Source organism: Acomys minous (assembly GCF_964271855.1).
Source record: "Acomys minous genome assembly, chromosome: 18".
Classification (NCBI taxonomy): domain Eukaryota; kingdom Metazoa; phylum Chordata; class Mammalia; order Rodentia; family Muridae; genus Acomys; species Acomys minous.
The window spans coordinates 18,818,960-18,825,840 of NC_140501.1; positions in this window are offsets into that span (position 1 = coordinate 18,818,960).

A 6,881-nucleotide genomic window follows, 5' to 3' on the forward strand; every position below is an offset into this window, starting at 1 on the left:
CCCCTATATACCCGGGCTGGTTGGTTCTGTGGCTTTTCTTTTCCATAGAGTATTTCTGTGTAATAGGCCTGTCCTGGACTTGCAGAATAGGCTGGCCTCCAACTCATAGACATGTGCCTGCCTCTGCCTCTCGAATACTGGGATTAAAGCTGTGTGCACCATCACTCCCAGCTCTGTGAATTTGCTTGTGGTGTCCTTGACTCTTCTCACTCCTGCAATCCTTCCTCCACTTCTTCCACAGGATTCTCTAAGCTCTGCCTCATGGTTGGTTGTGGGTCTCTGCATCTGTTTCTATCAGTTAACTGGGTGAAGCCTCTCTGATGACAATTGGGCTAGGCATAGATGTATGATCAAAAACCACTTAAAGAAATGTTCTACATCCTTAGCCTCCAGGAAAATGCAAATCAAAATAACTTAGATTTCATCTTACACCATCAGAATGGCTAAGATAAAAAAAAAACACACACACACACACAAGTGACAGCTCGCTTATGCAAGAGAAGATGGGAGGAAGGGGAACACTTATCCATTGTTGGTGGGGGTGCAAACTTGTACAGCACTTTAGAAATCAATATGACAGTTTCTGAGAAAATTGATGATCGATCTACCTCAAGACCTAGCTACACCAAAGGACACTCTACCATACCACAAGGACACTTGCTCAACTATGTTCAAAACAGTTTTATTCATAATAGCTAGAAACCAGAAACAACTTGGATGTCCCTCAGGCAAAGAATAGATAAAGAAAATGTGATACATTTACACTGTTAAAAACAACAACATCATGACACTTGTAAGCCAATAGATGGAACTAGAAAAGAATATCCTGAAAGAGGTAACCCAGACCCAGAAAGACAAACGTGGTATATACTCACTTATAGGTGGATATTAGTTGTAAGTAAAGGATAACCATGCTACAACCCACAGATCCAGAGAAGTTAAGTAAAAAGGAGGGTTCAAGGTGACACGAGAATCTCCCTGGATGGGCGGGGTGGGGTTCCAGATAGTCAAGTGAGTACAAGAATAGGAGGGATCAGGTAAGGGGAGAGTGGGGGGGAGAGAGGGGAGAGGGGGACAAGGAGAACTGGGAAAGAGAATTCAAAATGGCGGAAAGCATCTCTGGGACAAGCTGGAAACCAAGTGCAATGGAAATGCCCAGGGAGCTACAGGGGATCTAGCAATGGAGGATATGAAGCCTGAGACTGTCCCTCTCCAGTAACCAGGCAAGACTTCTAGAGGAGGGACTGGAACAAATTCCACAGCTACAAAACCATTGAACTATAATTTTCCCTGCCTATAAGATGTGCTGGGGTAAAGGTAACACAGAAATTGTGGGAGTGGCCAATCAATGACTGGTCCAGGTTGAGACTAGGGCACTGAAAGGGAAGCCACCCTGACACTGCCTGGAGGATCAGGACCTAGAGGCTGGATAGCCCAGAAACCTAGGGTAGAAATGATTCCTAAGGAAATGCCTTCTTAATATGCTGCGGCTAAATTCATACATCCACTTTGAGAAGCACTTGGGGATTAACATAGGAAAGAGATACTTATCCTAGGACCAGAAATTTCCACTTATAGAGAATTTCTCATGGGAACATGATACAAACACCAGAATGCGGCATTGTTTATGTCAGTCCCCAAATGGAAACAACTCAAACTCCAAAAGCAACATTCTGAACTGCTAGACTGTACAATTTGTCCAAAAAAAAAAAAAAAAAGGAAAATGGAATACATGTTCTTCACAAATTGATCAACCTCATCAAGATTAAAATTCTGATCCAGCAGAATGTCAGGCGTGCTGTCCTGTACAGCCTACTCAGCCTCTACCCCTAAACAATAATAACATCCTCTCCTGTTGTGAGACTCAGCACATCCCCAAACCTCATCAACTATCTCTTATAGCATGGGGTGAAGAAGGGGCAACCAATCTTGTTGTTAACTACTAGGCAATGGTATAGTTCTGATAATATAAAGTTCAGAATCTGGCACAGTGAAGCTGTATTTACAGGGACACATATCTCTCCAAAAAAAAAAAATCAAAGGAAATTATAATATAAATAGGAAAAACTGCCGTTCTCGGCAGATAGGGAACACTCAAGACTAGGAAGAAATACATAAGGTTACTTATAAATTTATATTGTTGTTTTACACATAATGCATCATACAACATGTTTCCATACTAAACTCCTAGTTACTTTCTTTAAATAAGAAGACATATACCTTCTGTATAATCTACAATTTAAAAAAGCAAAGAAAACAGAATATACATGGTTAAAACAAATTAAAGAATTAGGAATCATCATTCAGTGCAGTTATAACACTTGTAGAAATGCAAATAGAAAATAAAGGAAAAGGAAGGGAAGAGAAGAGAAGAGAAGAGAAGAGAAGAGAAGAGAAGAGAAGAGAAGAGAAGAGGGAAACTTTATTAATGGGGAAAGCCAAACCAGAATAGTATATGTCATCTTCCTGTTCATAGACCATTAATAACTAAGAGGTATAAAAATGAAGCAGTAAAGGGATGTGGACTCGGCCCATTCTATCCCATGTGCAAACATGAGTAAGCTGACCTTATGATTAAGGACGGATACGTGGTACCTGAGCAGTGGTAACCAGCCGTGCGGCAAAATTTAGATTAGAATAAATGGGTAAAGTTATGAGCTAGTCAGAGAAGAGCCTAGCTATATGACCTAGGTATTTGTAATTATATTTTGAGTCTCATGAGCCATATTCCAGGAGCTTAGGGCCAGGAGGAAAAACCACGGCAACAACACAAAGCTGAAATGTTATGGATCCAGAAGCAAACTAGCATAGACTATCATCAGCCATTAGCACTCCCAATGAGTTTTTTTTTTTAATGAGAACTCATTACATAATCTGTCCTCAAACTCAAAAAGATCTGCTTGCCTTTCCTCCTGAGTCTGGATTCTCCATCCACGCAGGCCATGTGCTTCTCCTCCATCGAACCCATGGCGGCCTTCCTCTCTTCACTTTAAGTCTCTCTCTTTCTCCTCTTGGCAGTCCTTCTTCTTCCCAGAATTCTCTTAGCCCTACCTGTTTCCTTTGGCCTGCCCAGGTGGGATGGCTTTTTATTAAGCAAAAGGTGGGTCAGAGACAGCAAGCAGTAATTAGCATCTGTGTTGTTTCCCTGATTTCTCTCTTCGACCATTTGTCATTTGTATTTGGAAGGACCAGTGATTTTATGAGTTAATTTTCTATCCAGCTACTTCGCTTAAAGTGTTTATCAGGTAAATGAGTTTAGGTTTCTTGGTGGAATTATTGGGCTATTCATGTATACTATCAAATAAAGATAACTAAACTTTTCAAATAAAGATACTTTGACTTCTTCTTTTCTATTTTGATCTATATTTAATAGGTATGGACAAGAGTGGGCAACCTTGTTTTGTCCCTGACAAAACAAATTGAGCAATGTCCTTTCTGTTTATATTTTTGTGGAATAACTTGAGGAGTACAGGCATTATCTCTCCTTTGAAAGACTGGCAGAAGTCTGTATTAAAATAATTTCTATATGGGCTTTCCCCCCCCTTGATTAGGAGACTTTTAATGATGGCTTCTATTTCAATAGTGGTTATAGGTGTATTGCAACTGCTCATCTGACCTTAATTTAATTTGACTTTATCATGTAATGTCTTATTTTCTCTATCTATTGTGATGGAAAATTTTGCTGGGTGTAGTGATCTGGGCTGGCATCTGTGTTTGCTTAGAGTATAAAGCACTTCTGTCCAGACCCTTCTGGCTTTTAGAGTCTCCAATGAGAAATCAGATATTATTCTATTAAGTCTGTCTTTATATGATACTTGGTCTTTTTCCTCTTGCAGTTTTTAATAATCTTTCTTTGTTCTGTATGTTTAGTGAGTTAATTATTGTGTGCCATGGGGACTTTCTTTTTTGGTGCAGTCTAGTTGGTGTTCTGGATGCTTCTTGTAACTTAATAGGCATCCCTTTCTTTGGTTTAGGATTTTTTTCCTATGGTTTTGTTGAAAATAATTTCTGTGCCCTTGACCTGGGTTTCTCCTCCTTTTCTATTCCTATTATTCTTAGATTTTGCACTTTCATTGTATTACACATTCCCTGGATATTTTGTGCCAGGATTCTTCTTAGATTTAACATCTTCTTTGACTAAGGTATTCATTTCTTCTGCCATGTCTTTAATGCCTGAGATTCTGTCTTCCATCTCCTATATTCTGTTAGTGATGCTTGCCTCTGTGGCTCCTGTTCATGTTCCTACATTTTTCATTTCCAGATTTCCCTCATTTAGGGTTTTCTTTATAGATCTTATTTCCACTTTCAGGTCTTCAATTGTTGTATTCATTTCCTTCCACTATTTGTTGGTGGTTCCATGGATTTCTTTAAGATATGCACTCATTTCTTCTTTGTGGCACTTTACCATACCCATGAAGGCTATTTCAAGGTCTGTGTCTTGTGCTTCAGCTATGCTGTAAGTCTCATGAAAGCCTACGGTACGGTTGCTGGCATTAGAGAAGACTGTGCTGTCCTGGGTGTTATTGAGTGTGTTTTATGCTGGTGTCCAGGCATCTAGGTTTGGAAAGGTTATAACTCCAGGTGCTGATAACTAATCCTGTCTTTGTTGGCTGGTTAGGTTTTCCATCTTTGTTTCAGTTGCTCTTAGTAGGGTGTGGTAGTTGTGTGTTGCCTTCTGGGAAATTTTTTTGGGATCCTATGAGGTGTGGCAACTATAGGTTCTGGGTAAAATGTATTTTTGAGTATTGGAACATGACACTTAGGAATGGGGATGGGCTAAGAGGAAGGGGCTGAGGGGGGCTGAGGGGGTCTAAGGAGGGAGAACTGGGATGAGACCCAGAGCTTGGATTTGGAGGAGGGGTGAGAGAGTGATGATCTGGAGCTTGCACACCTGCTTTGTTGGCATACTTTCTTCTCTGGCCCACTTTGATGGTGGGTTCTCAGGAAATGCCTGCTGGAGTGTGGGGGCTTGGATAACAGGATGAGTAGGGAAGATGGTTGGAGGATAAGATCTGAGTGATGCACTGGAGATAGGGACGGAGAGGAGGGGAAGAAGACCTCAGCAGGTAGTCTGGTACAGAGTTGGGGGTTAGATTTGGAAAGAGGAAGGAACATATGGCGATTTACAGTTAGTCTGCATGCTTTTCTGGCTGGAGTGGCCTGCCAGTTCCCAGGTAATCACATTTTCTTGATTGTGATTGATGTGGGATGGTCCAAATTACTATGGCTGGTTCCAACCCTGGGTTGGTGCCTCTGGGTGTTATAAGAAGCCAGGATAATCAAGCCATGAGGACCATGCCAGCTAGATTCTGCTAGATCCATAGATTCTGCATCAGTTACTACCCTGCCTCGACTCCTGCCCTGACTTCCTGCCCTGATAGGCTGTGATGTGGAACTGTAAAATGATATCAATCTTTTCCTCACCAAGTTGCTTTTGGTCTTGGTGTTTTACACAGCAGTAGAAAAACCCTGAGACATGTACCTTAGCTTACTAAACAGCTCCTTAGAGATGGGAATTTGGTCCCGAGAGGGGCAAGACATAGTCTATAGCTTCTTTAATAGTAGTAGCATGTGCTCCCACCTCCTGCATATAAGATCTCTCTGCAAGCACAGACACAGTGCTAGGATCAGGTAGAAAATGGGTTTCTTTTTTCTTATCTTTCTTTCTTTTTTTTTTTTTTTTATTTTTGTTAGGTGGTGGTGGTGGTGGTGGCAGTGGTGGTGGTTGTTGTCATTGCTGTTGTTATTAATGTGGTCATGACCTAATTTCCAAGCCCTGATGAGGAGACACATTCAGTCCACACCCCAGTCACTTCCATTTCCTTGCCCTTCCCCACAGCCTTAATGACCTCAGGGCCAGCACCAGAGATTTATGAACCATCTCTATGCCCAAAGTATTCAAATTAACCTGGAAATCCACACTCCTTTGACACAGATAAGTTGCCTCCTTCTGTTCAGCTTGCTGCTTCCTTTCCTTACCTCAGAGTCATTTACTATAGGGACCTCTATGACAGCCTTGGCCTTCTCTCCTTATAGCTCTGTTAAGGAACTCTTTCATCTATCCAAGTATCAGTGTGTTTTCCCACCATCCCAAGAATTCTTATGTTATGTAAAGCCACAGTGAGGCTGTGGGATGATTAAGGAAGGAGGAGATGCTCCCACGCATCTTCAAGTCACTGGGGCTTTGGAATGAGTTATTTCTTCCTCGTCTATACTAAGTTCTTTGTGAAGCCAAAAGTATCTATCCCTGACTTTTTTCCACATGCTGTTATATATACACAAGTATTCCTTCTAAAATATTTGTCTGTTTTTTTACTATCAGATAAAGGACAAATAGTCACAGAACTAATTTTGATAAAGAAGCAAACATGTCCTTTTGTCAACCCTACACAAAGAACTACAGGCAACTAAGGAATGCTGAGAGTGGCATAGTCTTCCCCAGGGACGAGTGCACCAATTGGTTAGCCAATACTAAATGGTCATCCCTGAGAACATATACAGACAAATGACATTATATAGACTGAGCAGGTTAGATTCAGGAATATGCATGTATATACATAGACATATATGTCTCTAGCAACAATTAATGAAAAGGGGCTTTGAAGTTTAAAGAGAGTAAAGAGAAGTTTTGAGGAGAAAAGGGAAGTGGATAAATGATGTTATTAAGTTATACCCTTAAAACTAAAAGAAAAAGTCTAATATAAACACACAGGCATATATAAATGTATATATATGTATTTATATGTGTATATGTTTATTTATGTTTACATATATGTATATATACACATACATATGTATATATGTGTGTATATATACACACATACATCTGTATATATGTTTATATATACATATATATATATAATATGTATAGGGAGAGTGAT